Source organism: Linepithema humile, chromosome 3, assembly GCF_040581485.1.
Source record: "Linepithema humile isolate Giens D197 chromosome 3, Lhum_UNIL_v1.0, whole genome shotgun sequence".
Taxonomy (NCBI): Eukaryota; Metazoa; Arthropoda; class Insecta; order Hymenoptera; family Formicidae; genus Linepithema; species Linepithema humile.
Genome location: NC_090130.1, coordinates 27,731,678 through 27,749,840, shown reverse-complemented (window position 1 = coordinate 27,749,840; position 18,163 = coordinate 27,731,678). Strand labels below are relative to the sequence as shown.

The 18,163-nt window shown below is 38.0% G+C and overlaps 1 protein-coding gene across 6 annotated transcripts in view; it reads right to left on the bottom strand.

The window, feature by feature from the left end:
• Positions 1 to 18,163, bottom strand: part of Galphaq (G protein alpha q subunit) — a 34,576-nt gene that overhangs the window by 15,749 nt on the left and 664 nt on the right. The gene's annotated exons all lie outside the window — the stretch shown is intronic.

Sequence of the window (18,163 nt, the reverse complement as noted above, 5' to 3'; positions counted from 1 at the left end):
TAATTTCGATAATTCTCGAACGAAGTTTGATAATATGGATAGTTAAATGACATTCGGACTTGTATCATTTAACTTCGTGAGTTTCATCTCCGATAAACAGAACTGTGTTTTCCTAAACGGTCAGACTGACATTTACGTTTATTTCGAGACTACATCCTGCGGCTCTCATCGAATTCATTAGGCCTTCACTTTTGACAAGAGGAATCCTTTACGCGTATTTTTATATTACGGCGCGCTAATCAATTCTAATTCCGCTGACGAAATCCTAATATTTGAAATAACGATAGCGCGGTGTAAAATCTAATATTTGTACGATCTGATATTTTATAAAATTACGAATTAACTTTATTTATTTATGAATAAGTGAGACATTTCGAATAAGGAGTAAATTTCGATATATTTTCCTTCGAATTTATTGAATCATTTGGATCAAATGTGATTGTTCAATCATTTTAATTCCAGTTAAATTGTTCTTGGGGCGAATCTTCTGCGACGCCCCTCGTGTTAGGGCGAAACGTCGTTCTGCCCTGTGAAGAAACACGACTGACGATCGACACCCTTCTTCTTCGACGTACACCGTCGGAGGGTGAAGGGAAAAGCCCGAATCGACGGACGTGTACGCGCCAAGCGCGGAAGCTTTCCGGGGCGGTGGAAGCTCCGCCGTCGCCGGGGGTGGGTCGATAGATGCCGACGTGGAGAGATAGGGTGAGAGGGAGAGAGAGAGAGAGAGGAAGATAGATAGGTAGATAGAGCGAGAGAGAGAGAGAGAGAGAGAGAGAGAGAGAGAGAGAGAGAGAGAGAGAGAGAGAGAGAGAGAGAGAGAGAGAGAGAGAGAGAGAGAGAGAGAGAGAGGCACAGCAGGGCTCTTTCGCCTCCCAGGCCGCAGCACCATCACCGCGCCCCGATATTTGCGCGCCACCCTTTGCTTAGTCAGCCTTCACACCGAATCGCATGTTGCGTTCGTATCGGAGACAGGAAATGTCCGAATAGGTTCTCGCTACAAATTTTGTGAAATTGTTTAAGAAACGTGGGAAAAAAAAACATTCTACCAATTTTGAAATTCAGATTTGCACCGAAAATATGTTTTTTTGTATATATTTTATGTTACATTATTTTTATAATAATTTTTATAATTAAAAAACCTTTGTGTTCTGTGTGAAATTATATTATTAATGTTAAAAAAAATAATGTCGATAAAACAATGGACCTACAGTGCGAGCTAACAATATCTTCATTGGTTTTACGCTTCGGCTTAGCGTGATGACTTTTTTTAGAAAAATAAATTAGCCAATTAAAATCTATTTATTTATGTTTTACATTAAGATTTAGCGTGTATAACGGAAAACTTATAATATTGATAGAAACGTACAATATTTTAATGTCATTAAATTTTAATGACTATTTGAATAGAAGAAGTCAAATAAGTTGAAATAAGTTATAAAGAGTGTGAATATTGAAGTAGCGCATCCAACGCAGAATAACCATGATAATTTGTCGCGATAACGAGTTAAAGACTCGTGAAATTTTTCCCTCGGGAAAATACGAAATGCGCTGCGAGTGATCTTCTGAAAATCACGCTTGCAATTCGCACGAATTTCCTTAACGCGGAATATTCCTCGTTCTTTCCTCATGCGAAACTTTCGATTAAGAGCCGGCGCGATGTGAAGCAATGAGTTTATAATCCTGGAACATTACACGCATCAGTGTAAAAATTTCCTTTTGTATTGTCACGATTTATTGTTACCCAGCCCGAAAACGGAAATATCATTTATTGTTTTATCTGAGGCAATTAACTCCAGCACAAAAAGTTATTTTGGAATAATTACTCCGGATATTATAAAAAAAAAAAGGAAAGAAAGAACAATGTCGTTCGTGAAAATTATTTTTACAATAAAACAATGATAAATGACGCGAAAAAAAAATGTACGCGGGACAATTTGCCATTTGAAATATTATTTCCCATATATTGCATTTCCAGTAATAAATGGCCAGTCTGATTCTGGCGTAAGCCCGTATAAGAGGTAAGTAGTTCCGATGCGGAGTCAGTCATGCGTTGATATTTTAAACGTATCGATCGAGCTCGCAAACACACTCGCGGCTACCGATATATCGGCGAGTGCCGATTGAATTAGCCGGTTCGCGAATGCAAAATATGCAAATTGCTAAGTACTTACGCAATTGGTGTAAAGCGCTACACGTGCTACGATAACCCGGCGTTCGTTAGCTTCGCTCAACAGCGGCGTTCTGTACTATGTTAGCGACGTTCATTGGTATTTCGCCATTCCGAACGGCTAGGCGATTACATCTTTGAACGATTTCGTGGAGCATAGCGATTAAAAAAAAAAAAACATATGTATATTAACACGCACACGGATGATTCAAGAGTTTAACTGCCGGACAAATTTTTCGAAACTGCAGCTTTCTGATGTAAAATGATATAAGGCTACTTCCAATACGCGGAATGGATGATTATGCGCATTAGAGAAAATAATTCTGACTCATCAGACATATGCAAATCTCATTAATGCAGCACACGTGTCTCTATAATAGAATTATGCAATAATAGTATTGAGATTAGTTGTGTTGCAATGTAATTCTCAGAAATCACTGAGAAATTTTTCGATAAACCGGAGGATTTAAGGGATTTCATGCGAACAGGACTAGATGTAATATTTCGACGCGCAAAATTCCCTGGAATACTAAATTATTTCGAGTATTATCCGAAATAGTAGAAAAGCTACAAAATGAGAAAAACGAAGCGATTTCGAGGAACAGTTAATTAAATAATTTTAATAAAATTTAAAAGGAAAGTAGCGATCGCGGCAAACGTGTTTACAAGAGAGGGTGGATCTAAACCTTTTTTTTTTTTTTTCGAAACTTTTGTTGATGCTGCACGAACATTTGGCGATTGCGCCTCACTCGGGAGAATTTATTAAAGACCGCATTATCGACATTTGCGGATGCGGTTTGTCTACTCGCGGTTTTCCGCAGCGTTGTGACAGTACACGCGTGTAATTACCGTAATTTAATTTCTCACTTCTTGCACTCATGTGTTATGCGAACGACATCCGCACTGTGTGCATCGGACGTAACGGATAGGTCAGCAAAAATTATACGAGATGTCAGAAGCGCTATTCGAAGACGTTTCGGAAGTTAAAACGTAGAGATCGCTGGTATGCTGCTAAATCATATTAATTATGTTTCATATTAATATTAATAGACTCGATAAGGACTAACAAGATAGAAAAAAAGAGATGCAGATCGGCGCAAATTTATGCGATTATTAATATCATGCAAGAAAAAAAAATCAATTCTATCTTTCAGTTATTTAATATTGCAATGCTGCGATATACAAAAACAGTTAAATTAGCTCTTGTGTGTTACGCATACGTATTCAAAATGAGCGTAAAGCTGAAGAAGCAATGAAGAATTGAGCTTCAGCTTGGCAACAAATCACACAACAAGTTTAACAGAGATCGAAGTATCCCCTAAACGGAGCTCCGTAAGTTTATTCCGTTTGCGAGGATCGTGCGTAATATTGAAACACCATTGGTTTGTACAAACGTATCGCCTCGAGCGGAAGCAGCGAAGCATATATTGTTTAAGCGATTCGGCGAATTTTTTCGCACACACACATACACATACACGCGTGCTTGCACATCAAAATGTAGAGCATACAAATTATTCACCGATAGCTAGATATCATCAAGTATAAATTACACACTAATAACAGCGTATGATATAATTAGTAAGTCAATAACGAATATTAATTAAAACAATGATATAAAATTAAATATAGAAGCAAAATGTAGAATCCAACGGGTGTCTGATAAATTTGTAGTTTATTCCTTTTTATATTATTTTTATTTCATTCCAAAACTCAAACGCGCTTTCATTGTCCGACTTAATAGCTCAAGCATTATTAGATTTTGGTTTTACGAAAAAAAAAAAAATTGGCAGCTAATAAACAAAGTATCTCACATGTTTAAAATTGCAGTCGATTTGGGACACTCTGTATACGTTGCCCTGTTACAAAATTGGGCCAATGTGCGTTCCAAGTCCTCGCCCAAAAATCTGATCCCGAGAGCACGGGCGTAATTCAATTACGGACGTGTCGGATGGACGGATTGCCATTATCGCGCGACACCCTGTACGCGGATACGCCCCTATGTTTTCCGCGCGATTACTATCATTAATTGTCCATAGTTATTACCTGGTCGCGCAATACGTAAACGGACGAGCGTTTCAACAGCGGCGTTTCCCGACACACGTTTGATCCAGTCGTTAGAAGTGTGCGTTGACACATTTCCCGCTTTGATTGAACGCCGTTTAAGCGCCGCTATCGAATTACTAAAATTACAGCCTTTTCATCACGCACCTCCCCCTTAGAGCAATAGTTAACTGATCAGTCGAACAGATCAGTTTCTTATAAGCATGTACGATGAATTCTTCGATTCTCTGCCATCCCGAAGCGTCGGGAGTATCTGCGATAATCGCAATTAGATCCTTTCGCGCGCATTTAGGCTTTTTAGTTGCCTACTATCTGCTCCTTTTGGATTTAATGTAAACAAAAAAAAAAAAAAAAAAAAAAGAAAAGAATAAAATAAATAAATAATATTGTAAAACAATCGCATTGAGTTATTTTAAAATTGGCGTCGCGAAGAATTGAAAAGCTTATCTCTTGTCCAAGTGCTTCTCTTTTTTATGCAAAATGTATCGCATGCAAGACATTGATTTCAATTTGAATTATCCGCGAGTGATGCTTTGTACGCGCGACAATCCGATGAAGGGAATGTATCAACACATTGAGGGATCAATTCGGTTCAAGCTTCCCATGGAAATAATTGTTTATAAATCGCCGGTGCGTTTCTACCCCTCCCCCCTTCTCTCTCTCCCTTTCACCCCTCCTCCTCCCCCCCGCAAGAGTACACGATATCGCTCGTCGTTGATGTACGTGCACAATGCGACGTGAAAAGTTGCGCGGCTGTAAAAGTTCTGTCGGCGAGGCCTTTGGTGCACAATCGTGACATTATTTCCCGTACTGAATGCCAACGCCGTTAGGTACATTGTTCAGGCGCGACTGAATGAGCACCGATTAAAAATAAATGGCTATATAACACCGCTGACGTAGGGAAGCAATTTTAGTTATTAAAGAGGGACGCTCCCGAGAAATAAAATGTTGCGTTCGAAGTAAAGGTGAGGTATCGATAAAATGTCCGGTTTTTCCGCGGCCCCGTTGTGCCAACACACCCCTTCCTTCCTTTGCATAAGGAGGGAAGATTACAATTAACCCTGCAATGTCACACGGCTTGGAGTACAATGCATCCCGGAGACCTTTAGACGACGCGGCAAAGTTCTCGTGACATTTTTTTTTTTTTTGCTAATAATTTTCAAACTATTTTCAGCCCTGACATCATCGTGAGAGACGACTTTTAAAAATCTCTTCGATTAAATTTCGAATGAGAAGAAACATTCGAAGAGAATTTGTGATGGAAATTTTGTCCATTGAACTCCGGTAATATTCCAGATCGACTTTTGGAGCGCGACGGTGGAAGATCACTCAATTTCAATTTTTGTTATTTATATTAATAAATATTAAGCAATCGATGAAGAAAAGAAAACGACGGAAATTTTTGCTATCTATAGCGTATTTTTTAATACATCTTATTTTTAATAACATTCTTTTTGAAAAATAGAGGTAAATCCCTTTTAAAATCTTTTTTAAAATACCGGAAAAGATTGAAGCCGAACAAATCGCGCGTAAAATTTTACACGAATGCCAAGAAACGCATCGATACTGGACTGGATCGCCCAGATGAAAAGGATAATTCTAGTCCGGCACATTTCCGCTGCGGCTCGCAGCCGCGCTAAAATTAATTTCGACGAAAGAAGCGGAACATAATACGACCGACGAAAAAACGCCACCTAACACTTTCCGTACTTGTGCGTCATTTGTAACATCGCGCATTGATTTTCAATAATTTAGCTGAAAAATTATGTATTTGATGTTATTTAATCTTTTCGCATTTAAAAATCGAAAGGTGGACATGGAAAAGATCAATACTTCGGAGCGCTGATAAATAGCGGTTGTTTTTAATCAAAAAAGAATAATGTTTTGTTAATTTGTTGAGTGAAAAACTTAAAATGTGCGTATAAATAAATTTTATACGGAAAAAATTAAAAATTAGAATTCAAAATTTAATATTAAAATATTACACCAATTATTCCCATTTATTTGTAATCATCTGCCAATAATAAGTAGACGATAGAAAAAAATATGAAAAAATATAGATAGGAAACTTTTGAAGACATATAAAAGTGTCTTATCTTTGTTGAATTAAAAGATTTAAATTACTAAAAGATTAAATGTATATAAAAAAATTGAACATTTTTATCACGTATAAATAACTGCGACACAAAAAACAGGAAGAAGCCACGCTGTCCGCCAATCTTGAGACGTCCTGCACAAATATTTTATTACAAATATTTGGGTCTTTATGTTTTCACAATAAATAAGAATAAATCTTAATTCTATAGAAAATTAGTTTTGCAAATAGTAAGAAAAATAATGCATTGTTAGAAAATTGCGACAAAAATGCGTATTGAAGAAATAAGAATCAAATTTAAGGTACAGCACACAAACATAGTCAATTCCTATCCCGAAACATCGTTTTGTCCATATTTTTGTCACAAACAAACGTGTGTGAAGTTAGCATATCATATTTTGACATCGCATGAAAAAACGACAGTTCTGCTCGCATACACTATAGTTCTACAGTTCTAGATAGTTTTTAACAATAGTTCTATCGAATTACGCCAAAAAAACAAAAAAATAAAATTTCAAGAAATGAGATGCTAACTTCCCGTCTCACCTTCCAGCATCTCACCGGATTTCGAACGTATGAGCCATAAAGTACGAGTATTCAAAGAGTTCTACCGTTTCAACCCATCCTATCAATAGTTCTGGTCATAAGAACAATAAAAAAAAATTCTAGTCATTATTAAAAGCATTTCACGCGCTGAAATGTAATATGCTAGCGTCACTAGCAATAGTTCTGGATTTGTACGAGCATAGAATCATAGTTCCCAGTCCCTAGTATTATTTACATTACAGTTCTATTCAGAAATTATGTAAATATTTGTTTATAATTATTATGCCCACTAAAAGTGCCTAAATATGATATGTTGGCGTCACTAGCCATAGTTCTGGGTTTGTACGAGCATAGAATCATAGTTCCCAGTCCCTAATATTATTTACAACACATTACAGTTCCATCCAGAAACAATCATTTAACTATTTGTTTATAATTATTATTTCCGCCAAAAGTGCCTAAATATGATATGCTAGCGTCACTAGCGATAGTTCTGGGTTTGTACGAGCATAGAATCATAGTTCCCAGTCCCTAATATTATTTACACAACACATTACAGTTCCATCCAGAAACAATCATTTAACTATTTGTTTATAATTATTATTTCCGCCAAAAGTGCCTAAATATGATATGCTAGCGTTACTAGCGATAGTTCTGGATTTGTACGAGCATAGAATCATAGTTCCCAGTCCCTAGTATTATTTACATTACAGTTCTATTCAGAAACAATTATTTAAATATTTGTTTATAATTATTATGCCCGCTAAAAGTGCCTAAATATGATATGCTAGCGTCACTAGCGATAGTTCTGGGTTTGTACGAGCATAGAATCATAGTTCCCAGTCCCTAATATTATTTACACATTACAGTTCTATCCAGAAACAATCATTTAACTATTTGTTTATAATTATTATGCCCGCTAAAAGTGCCTAAATATGATATGTTGGCGTCACTAACCATAGTTCTGGGTTTGTACGAGCATAGAATCATAGTTCCCAGTCCCTAGTATCATTTACATTATTGCTAGTGACGCTAGCATATTACATTTCAGTGCGTGAAATGCTTTTAATAATGACTAGAATTTTTTTTATTGTTCTTATGACCAGAACTATTGATATAATGGGTTGAAACGGTAGAACTCTTTGAATACTTGTACTTTATGGCTCATTCGTTCGAAATCCGGTGAGATGCTGGAAGGTGAGACGGGAAGTTAGCATCTCATTTCTTAAAATTTTATTTTTTTGTTTTTTTGGCGTAATTTGATAGAACTATTGTTAAAAACTATCTAGAACTGTAGAACTATAGTGTATGCAAGCAGAACTGTCGTTTTTTCATGCGATGTCAAAATATGATATGCTAACTTCACACACGTCACAAACAATCAGAAAATATCTACATACAATGCGTTCTTTCTTGTTGTTTTTTTTTCAGCGTGGCCATATAGTAACACAAAAACATTTAAAATGTTTACTGTCCTCTCGGGAAAAAAAGTCGACCTGACGCTACGGTAAATCCAACGCCGCAATATTGTTCGCCACGAATGTTTCGATGGCCAACATTTGTCTCTTTGCGCGAGATTATTAAGGCTGTCCGTAAAAAGCGTCGCTTTTTACCAACGAAACAAAGCGGTGTCAGAAGCCGGCGAGGTGCCGTTTCGGTCGGACGAATGCAAACTGATTAATAATGCGATTGACATTACTTGATGATAGGTGGAAGGATTCTGATAACTTTGGCACGGTGACGTCAAAATGTTTTTCGAAAATACGTCTGACGCCGAAAAACAACGGCATCAGCCACAAGTCGCTGCGATCAGTAGTTGTCGAAATATAATCTGATCTAAGACATTGCGACATTGCGATCTTTTGCGTCTTTTTTAAATTGACAATAAAATTTAAATAAACATTAATGTAAAATTTAGCTAAAAAAATCAGAGGCATTTGATCTTTATGAATATTTTAATGACTGTTTGTGGCCATTGAATCAAGAGACACGGCAGTGTCTCGCGCCAAGTTCACGCGCAGCGCGAGACCGAACGTGTGTATCTTTACGCGAGCCCAAAGAGCCCAGAGAGCCGAGATTATCGGAGCTCAATAATGCCTGGGCCGATCGAGTTGATAATAGCCTCAATCGATAGCGCATACCCAAAATATATAATAAAAGTATGCTTGTTTTTGCTCTACGTGCTCTATAAATAAACATATAAAAGTCCAAAGCCGAAACTATTATTAATTTTCTAGGATGCACAGTTATCATTTTTTACACTAGATGGCTATTGATATGTTAGTAGTTAGGTTTGTGTTGGTGACGCTATCACAGATAGCCGCGCTTATTACCAAATAATCTTTCAGAAGATTTTGACACATCTTCAAAAGAATAATAGCGAATTCGGCCGCTCGCACTACATTGCACTGGTGCACATTCAAGGCTGCTTAGTATTCACCAGTTTTTTATTAGTGTTCACCAGAGCAGTGTAGTGCGAGTGATCAAATTCGTTATAAGTGTATTAAGTGAAATAAGTGTATATGTATATAGGTTATAAGTGTTGTGTTTTAATTTCACCATACATTCTGTCGAAAAGCTTCAGTGTATGATTTGTCTAAAATAAATAAAATTAAATATCTCAAAGTTTAATATTTCAGTTCTACGTATCCTAAATTAGTTCCAACAATATTTATAATTTCTTTTTATATTATACGCAGCCCAAGTATCGACGTGCCGTGGAGTCACACTCCGTACGAGAGTCACGCACGCATTTTCGAAGTTTACGCGTTCCCGTCTATATAAAAGCGATTAACGCGCGATTAACGACCGCGTGTTTTCAGCGATCGCGTGATTACGTAATCAGCGACGGTTTCAGCGATTCAATGAGCTCTATTTTTAAACCTCGCTCACACAGCTCGAGGAGTTCACGGCGCTTTTTTATCGGCTTATCTGTGTTTATCGGCCACCACGAATAGCGGAGAAAAACCCGCGTATATTTGTTGATCGTTAGCGCGGCGATTGTTCGCCACGCACACGTGGAATAATTGGGCTTTTATTCGGACTGTGTAACATTATATGCTGGGAAATATTTATAGAACGCTGACTACGCTGTCGGGATCTTAAAACGAGGAAAAAGAGAACTTCCTATAAGCACGTGTCCAAAAAGGTATAGCTACAAAGTCACGGCTAATGAGTGCGTTGGCTAATATATATATCGAAGGTAAAATATATATATTATATATATATATCGATACCTTCGATAGTTCAAAGTATCATAAGTATTCTTACATGAGTCGTGGGGTGCAATGGCGACGCGGCCGTGAATAAAAATGGATAAAAATATGACTTTTATATATACCGATATACTCTCTCTCTCTCTCGTACATAATTATTGCGGCCCAACGTGGACTCTTAGATTTTTCATTTTACGCTGGAAAGGTGATACAGCGATGTTGCTATATTTTACGCATTAAATAAATTGGAGACGAAGATCTTAATACCAAACTGTCGTGCCACCTACATTTTTGAGCCAAGAGCGATCGAAATTGAAAGCAAAAGTCTTCGCAAATTAAACTCCGGAAGAGCCGGATTCTTTATTCTTTATTTAAACCGCATACTTTTTTTATTACTAAGTAAACTTGATCGTAAATTTTAATTCGGTCGCCATCTCGAGACGTATTTAATGTTAAAAATTGAAAATTTATGACAAAGTGCGACATTATCGGTATTTCGATAAGAAGAGGTCTGACTCCAAATTTTCGCCGAAAACCTCACGAGCGACAGTTGATTCAATAAAAGTCGGATAGCCGAATAATGTGAACACAGATGGTATGATACGATTTCTTTGTGATTCCGTGATCTCAATGCGATTATTGCGACGAGCGGAATTACAAATTCGACGAAACCGATATCGACGTTCTTCAATTATCGCGGCAGTGAGTTAGCGCCGCTAGTTCGCCATTTAATGCGAAATAGACGGAATATTCGAAACTGGGATTAACGTAATATTCCGCTCCATCGAACGACGTGTGCTTCGGTAGCGTTCATATAGAGGCACACACACACACGTACACACGCACGCACACATGCACATATACGCACACATACGCACACCCACCAAGTACGTCCGTGCGAGCCGACCGTGTGCAGGATCCGTACTTACGGCGAGTATGCAGATGCTCCCGATATATCGAACGCGCGTAAATTTGCTGTAACTTGCCAATGAGGATAATTAAAGATTATCGAGATACATCGTGGAACAACGTTCTCCTGCTATGCACAGGCGACTAAATTGATTGCGCCCCGTTAAACGGCAATACGCGATAAGATTCATTACTTGTCGTTACCGTCCGATTACGATGTAACACGTATATAAAAGCGCTCACATTTGTCAGCGCCGGGGAAAAAAAAAAGAGGGAGAGCAAACTGAGTAAACAGAGTGAATATAAAAAAAAAAACTCCCGATGCACAAGCGAAAGAAAACAACTTTATCACTGAATTTTTATCTTTCATCTTATATGTCAAATAATCAAATATTTTTATTTTATAATTTTTATTCGTTTCCATCATATTTTTTTTTTTTAGCATAACTCTCTCTTAAAGACGAGTCGCACCGTATTTAAATATAATCGAACGAAACTGAGAAATCGATTGACCAATTAATTTATCACTGTCCGCGCTTTTACTCATCACGGTGAGAAATTCTAGAAATTCCTCCCGGTTTGCCCGATTCTTCTCGGTAATCCCTAATCGTTTTTAACTTTCCAGCGTCTTTTCCCGGTTTTCCACGGTTTTCCAGACTCCGTAGCAATCCTGCATGATGTGTCAAACGCACGGCGAAAATAGCGCCGCGCGGAAAATACCTCGGCAAAGACCTTCGCGGGCTAACGCACACAGATTAAAAAATAACAAATCGATTTTATGATAATTTATTTATAAGGGCCTAATTTTAATTACCGCTTGCAACGAGACGCGCCGCAAATTGCTAAAAATGAGAATCTCCGCATCACAATATTTACTGTATTATTCTGAAAACAGAATGAGAACAGAAAAACCGTTCTTTCTTTCAAATACGCAATTATTTAAAAATACCCATCTTTTTGCAAGATTATTTTTGGCCTACGTTCACGCTGAATTTTCAACTCTTAATATATTCTAACGTGTCTGACAACAAAGCGAGGAGCTGTTTTTTTTAGAATTCAAAGCTGATTTTTTTTCTAACAGAGAAAATTTTAATGGATTGGTAGAGACTTAATTATGGAGTTATTTACCTCAAACCTTCGCGGCTTAATGCACGAAATAAAAATAACATAAATCGATTTCATGATCGACTTATTTATAAGAGCCTAATTTTAGTTCTGCACAACGACGCGCGACAGAACTAGCCTAAAGTAAAAACCATCATCTCTCTATATATGTTCGTACGTATGTGTGCGTATGCGTTGTGCATTCTGCTCATTCTGTTTTCAGTATATAATTATAATGTATACTAAAATATTTTCGTCAACATTTTTATCCAAGAATACATTTTCACTTCTTCATACATTCTACATATCATAAAATATTTTTCAATATGCTGAAAAATTTCTGGTCACAGAAATATATATCACAGAAATAGCTCGCTCCTTCCAATTATTTTGATTAAATTAATACCGAAACACCGTGTGCGCTTTCGCGTTGATATCGCGGAGAAAAGAAATTCCGGAGCGGGCGAGAGCGGCTTGTTTACACGATGCATTCGCTAAATAACGGCCATTCAGTCGCAACCATACTGTTCGACAAAGGTCAGCGCAGTAGTAGCAGATCCGGCGGTACGCGGCTACGGAAGCGACCGCAATCTTTAATGTCACTACTTCCGGGGCCGCTGTTTACGAGCGCGGCTAATAATACTCGGACGACCGGCAGCGGTAACGGCGGCCGACTTGATACTATAGTGGAATTACCCGACGAATTTACTTCGACACGTACCATATACGAAGATCCGCCCTCGTGATTTCACAGCTCGAGTGTCTTATCGCGTTGCTCATAAGCTTCTTGGAAAGTTCAACAGGAGTATCCTGTTCCTTGGCCGATGCAGTGGACAAAAAGGTCGTAATATTTTTATTTTTCAGAGAATCTTGGAGAAAAAAATTGTTGCAATCTTTCCGTCCAACATTTCTCTTGCGTTAACTGAAGATAATAAATCGTGTAAAGTACGTGAGAAAGAGCCTTTATGCGCAAAATATACAAACAAAACGCGACGGACGAAGATTGAGATTCTCAACTTGAGAACTTTAATCGGCAAATAGAGCTTGTGAGAGGGAATGCGACCGGGAGAATTATGACACGCTTATCATGCCGCTCACGTACCCGCGGACCGGAAGAACAGAGTCCGAGAGAGTCTAACGTATTCGCGGTGCTTCTTTTTGCAGCTCGTCCGTTATTTCGCTAACGGAAAGGCAAACGTGCAAGATGCGGCGGGATTATTTGAGGAATGAGGATGGCGTAATGGACTCAAGTTCACACTTATGGCAAAACTGAATCAACTCAATGGACTGGCCAAATAAAGATTATAAAAGCCTGCTCGTATCGTCGGCTAAAAAAGTTGCTGTACTTGTCAGTTTACGATTCTCTAACCGGTTTACGACCGTTCATATAAAAGCACGATGATTCATAACTATCTTGCGAAATCTTAAAAGCGAGGTTTCCGTTTCGCTCTGAAACAAATTTTTTTTTTTTTTTTTTTTTTTGGAAAAAAATATCGAAAAATATTTACAGTATATTTTTCAATATCAAATATTTTATTAATAAAAATTGAAATAAAATTTCTATTAAAAAGTCAAGTCCGTTCGAAAATAATTTATTTTTGCTTTACACTTTTTTGATTGGCATGTATAAAAATGTTATATTTAATTATTTTCCAATTCGAAAACTTTTAATTCTATTTTTGCACGAAAGCTCTCGTCTCAGATTTAAATAAAGAATAAACGTTGCGAATTCATTAATCACAAAACATTTTATGCAAAGAATAAATTCTTAACGCGTGCAAATATTTCAGTTATTTCAGTTGAAAAACTCGTATATAAGTTTATTCGTTAAAGGCGTATATATAAGCCAGAGAATGATTATAAATACTAAAAACAAAGTTCAATATGATAACGGACAAATATCTGCCGTATCGTATAATTCTTGCAAAATGAAAAAAAATTTAACGATGATTAATTAACGCGCTATTATTAGAAGTACCTTGATAGCGTCAGACGTTTCATAAATTCTCATAGAATCACGGAGTGGCTGCCACTCACAATCGTCGCGGCGACAAGAAACTCGTCGCAGGATCACGTATCCTGAAATATCTCGCGCGTTAGCAGACACGTGTGACGAATGCATTCCGCGAGAAGGACACAACCGCGAGCGAGCTCGCGCCGCGAAGCGACTGCTTCGATAACCAACGGAACGCGACGGCGCGTCGGGAGAATCGCACGAATTGTTCTTCCCGAACTCGCGAATTATTGTTTTGCGATCCACGGGCGGAGCTGTGTGCATGTGCCTGCTCGTGTGAGCGCGCGGATGTGTACGCGGCCTGGCCGCGATTTCAGCAGAAGCCGCGAGCAATCGTCGAAATTGAATGGCTTGCTGCGATTTACAATTTCGCCGAGTCGACAGGCACGTTTCTGCAGTTCGACAGCTCGGAACTTGGCCGGGGCGCGAGAAAGGGCTGAATCGACGATCGACTGGGCGCCGCATTAATTGAACGCTTTATTTCAAAATTGACTCTGACAGGTGTGAGGGCGAATTTTAGAAACGCCCCCCCAATGTCCACGTTGCGTTAATTGGTCATAATTTGTAATTATTGCGTCATTTATCGCGAAAGTGAATTTAGCAAATGCGAGTCAAAGAGCGTTAAAATGTAAACCCGCATCAATTTATAACAGCGCTGTTATCGATTCAATGGAATCAATTTGTAAATCAATTTATAACGATTTATAATAACGTGCACAGAGTGCCTAAATACCGCCGAGCGTTTTTTCAATTGCAGATAGCAGAGAACAAGCGCGGAAAATTGATGAATGTTTTAATAGCGAAGCATCGGTAGTTAAAAAGTTACGCAGTTCAATATTGAAAACTAAAGAGTTTCAGCGAATCAAGTTTCAATGAAACTATAAATAGATGACCGAGAACAAAAATAAATTTAAGATTTAATTGTCAAAATGTTTCACGTTTCAAAGTAAAAAAAAAATGACAATATAAATAGCGACAAATTGTGAAAAAAATATTGTAAGCAAACATTACGCTGCAAATTCTCAAGCTATCTGATTGAAATGAAAGTCGAGAAATCCAAGACACCTTGTATACGGGACACTCGTTGAAACGTGTCCAACGATGACAAGGACGATTAGTAGCTGCTTCCGCATCGATGCAACTCCGCGCTCAACTCTGTTTAATTCGAAAGTCTATTTCGATGAATCGAAAAGTCTATCAATTTTGATAGCGGATGCCAGATAACGCGCAAAATAAATATCGCAAGCGGCGACTTTTCATTTCAGGGGTCATTATCTCTGAGAAAACAAATAACACAGTTAGATAAGAGCGCGGCTGTAATAATGTAATGCTGATTATCCACAACGAGGTGATCATTGGACAGTTACGAGATTAATCAACAAATGAATAACCACGACCACTTGGTGAACGCGTGTAAAAGCGATTTGTAGGAATCCCGATCAGATTCGAACATAAATTTGGGGATACAAGCGTCTTGAATTTTTATAAATTTAGAATCCAAAGACTAGTATGATGCCTTGACATTATCACGGAGAAAAAAAATGTATCGTCATGTTGTTTGAGATGATTTAAATATTTTTAGATATTTAACTTTTATAAATATCGTAATAATGTTGACTAAAAATTGCTTGATCTAAAAATTCTCACAAGCTGTCGAGAAACAAGAAATAATGAAATTTTATTTTCGTCGAAAATTGAAATTAATTTAATTCAAGAATTTAATTCAAACGATTACGTCATAAAAATATTTAATGGATATTAGAAAATTGCATGAAAATAATAATTGTGCAAAAATCGATTACGCAATTTTAAGTGAACAAATATGGGGAGTGTTTTACATTGACTCTTTTATTCCATTCAGATTTATCTGTATAAATAATTTGCAAATGTTTCAAAATTTTTACTGTATCAATTCTTTAGTTTTGAATAAATATTTGTTTAGCGAGAAAAAAATGTAATTGATAAAAATTACAGCTACTTAAAGCAATTTGTAGCTATTTAGAGCGTAAATGTTTAATTCAAACTTATGAAGACAATGTGTATCATGAAAGAAACAAAAAAGCAGCGTTAATGAGTTTTAGTTTGCACCTCAAAAAGATTTTCTATTTAATCGAAATGATAAACTCGGGTCTGATAAGAAAACGCGCCTACAACGCCCAGCTAGGATTTCGTTTCGCGGAATAGGTGGGTAAATATGCACACGCGGCTCGCGTGAATCACGAAACCACAAAGAGCATTCTGGGGAAAACAATGCGCTTAACGAGCGACGACTTCTCATCAGATCATAAGCAAGACGAATTTGATACGCCGAGTCGACGTAACACAAAAGGATTCGTGTTACCGATCCGCGATGAAAAGCTAAAAGCCGGCGTATTAGAAGTTGGTCTTCAAATCAGCAGACTTTTACGACTTTACATTATTATAAATAAGCTTGAAAGTCTATCAAACATCATTCAATAAATTGCAAATAAAACTTTAACGATGCATCGCAAAGGTGTCAAAGTCGTTTCTAATTAAAAGTCATAAGTCAATAATTTCTACAACTTGACTTGATTTAAAAATAAATTTTATAAATAACAACCTCGATTCGCGCTAGCTCCAAAAACCTCATTGCTCCAAAATGTGTCACAAAAGTTCAATAAAATGTATCGCTGAAGAAAAAAAAAAAAAAAAATCGCCTGCGATTCGGATGCGACTTGCAGAAGAAACGACACATTTGCAAAGTTTCTATAGGCACAAGTGAACTTTATAATCGGTATGCGACTTCGAAGAATCTGTAAGCGGAAGGGGCGGCGTTGCCGTTCGCGGAGACACCCTGTACAGTGGACGGTATATTGTGGAGCAGCGGCCGGTCGAGAGAAAGAGAGAGAGAGAGAGAGAGAGAGAGAGAGAGCTGTCAAGCGCACGCCGGCCGCGCCGATCGACCTCGTGTACAAGACGAGAAATGTACGTGACGCGCGGACGTCGTCGTCTCCCGGGCGGCGCCGGCGTCGGCGTCGGCGGCACGCGGCCGCGGCCACTCGCGAGAGGCGCGCATGAATGAAACGAGCGAGCGAGACTCTTCTAAAGGAGAGTATATAAGGTCAATCAGGGTAATATATCGCGACACCGGGAGCAAATGCGACGGCCAATGACAGAATTAAATAATCGCCATTCTTTCGAGTGATAGAATTGACAATCGTCGTGCTTCAACGATCTTACGACGTCTGCTAAACGAATTTTCATCATTTCTCGATAATTCTATAACTGCCGCTGCTATTGTCATTGGAAATGCTTGCGGCGTTAAAATTACTCGCTGCTGCAATTACGCTAATTAACTACTACGGGGTGTCGCTGGACAACAGCGGGACTATCATTTTTTAATCAGACATAATAGGAGCGGGAAAAGCGTAAAAATGATCGAAAACAGATTCTCGAAGATGGAACTTCGAGTCACCGTTTTGCATTGTTGTGTTTCTTTGCACAATAATGGATAACAAATGTGCGTTTGATCAATTCACTGTGAAAAAATTAATTGCTCAAGGTATCGGTGGATGGAAAATTCTTCACGCGATAAACCGCGCTTCGCTAAATATGCCAGTGGAGAAAAAGATGGAATATATAACCGGGGTGTGTGATTTTGTAGAGCTTTATAAAACTCTTCATTTGCATAGGTTTTCAATTCAATGATAAGACTAATGCCGGGTCTACACGAAGCCAGACAAATCAAATAGCACGCTACCCACCCACCGGTTCTATGACCATTTGTTACTATCTGACTTTCCTCTCCTATCGACTTTTGTGCGAACCCGGCATTTTAACTAAGATTTATGACACCGTAATACGACACTTGACACGGTAATTACGTCTTCCGAAGAGTGGATCTACGTGCCATAGCCGAACAAATATCTGTATAAGAGAAAAAAAAGGAAGAAAAATCTATACCTTTTCTATTGAATTTTAATAACGCGAGAAAGTTACTCGCTTCGCCACTGAAAATCTTAGCGGATTCATGCAAATTCATCAACACTCAACGCCTGCGATGCACAGTTTTCCTTCTTTTTTTTTTT